At 43.4% G+C, this 489-nt stretch overlaps 1 protein-coding gene across 1 annotated transcript in view; it reads left to right on the forward strand.

Annotated features, from left to right (window-relative positions):
* The window catches only part of COQ5 (coenzyme Q5, methyltransferase), a 36,323-nt gene that overhangs the window by 13,935 nt on the left and 21,899 nt on the right, over positions 1-489 (forward strand). The gene's annotated exons all lie outside the window — the stretch shown is intronic.

Below are 489 nucleotides of genomic sequence, written 5' to 3' on the forward strand. Positions count from 1 at the left end.
AAGAAATTGGTGCTCTTCGGGCCAGCAGGTGGCATGGTGGTTAAGGTGTTGGAATTCCCACATGCCTGGCCATGATTTGAGTCCTGAACCTGGGGGCTTGCTTTCTCACTCTCCCCCTCTCTCTCTCTCTCTGTCTTTCTCTGGCAAAACTCATGTGAAAAATAATATTGATAATAATAAAAATAAATCTTAAAAAAAAAAAAAAAAGAAATTGGTGCTCTTGAAGAGAGATCATCTACCATTAGGCTGAACATGGTATCTGAAAATCAGTATATTTATTTGGGTTTTTACCATAGGGTGTGGGCACTTGCCAGAGGGAGGCAATGAGAAAGAAAATGAGAAATCACTGCCCAAGAGGGATGACCACACTGTAATCCATTCTCCAGTTTCCTCTCAGGACCTTGGGCAGGCACTTGCATGCACACATGTACCCAACATGTTTTTAAGTCACTGGGTCCAGGACTTGAACTGTACAGTTGGCCATGTGGG

Source organism: Tupaia chinensis, unplaced genomic scaffold (genome assembly GCF_000334495.1).
Source record: "Tupaia chinensis unplaced genomic scaffold, TupChi_1.0 Scaffold000320_1, whole genome shotgun sequence".
NCBI classification, from domain to species: domain Eukaryota; kingdom Metazoa; phylum Chordata; class Mammalia; order Scandentia; family Tupaiidae; genus Tupaia; species Tupaia belangeri.